This window comes from Lethenteron reissneri, chromosome 65, assembly GCF_015708825.2.
Source record: "Lethenteron reissneri isolate LAM-NWPU_2019-01 chromosome 65, ASM1570882v1, whole genome shotgun sequence".
NCBI classification, from domain to species: Eukaryota; Metazoa; Chordata; class Hyperoartia; order Petromyzontiformes; family Petromyzontidae; genus Lethenteron; species Lethenteron reissneri.
The window spans coordinates 13,312,320-13,312,676 of record NC_083843.1 but is presented as its reverse complement, the minus strand read 5'-3'; positions in this window follow the sequence as shown (position 1 = coordinate 13,312,676).

Here is a 357-nt window from a genome sequence, read left to right as displayed (position 1 = left end):
TCGCTCGTGATCATAACCCCCCAATCACTCGCTCGTGATCAATAACCCCCCCAATCACTCGTGATCAATAACCCCCCAATCACTCGTGATCGATAACCCCCCAATCACTCGTGATCAATAACCCCCCAATCGCTCGTGATCAATAACCCCCCAATCACTCGCTCGTGATCAATAACCCCCCAATCACTCGCTCGTGATCAATAACCCCCCAATCACTCGCTCGTGATCAATAACCCCCAATCACTCGCTCGTGATCAATAACCCCCCAATCACTCTCGTGATCAATAACCCCCCAATCACCGCTCGTGATCAATAACCCCCCCAATCACTCGCTCGTGATCAATAACCCCCCCACAT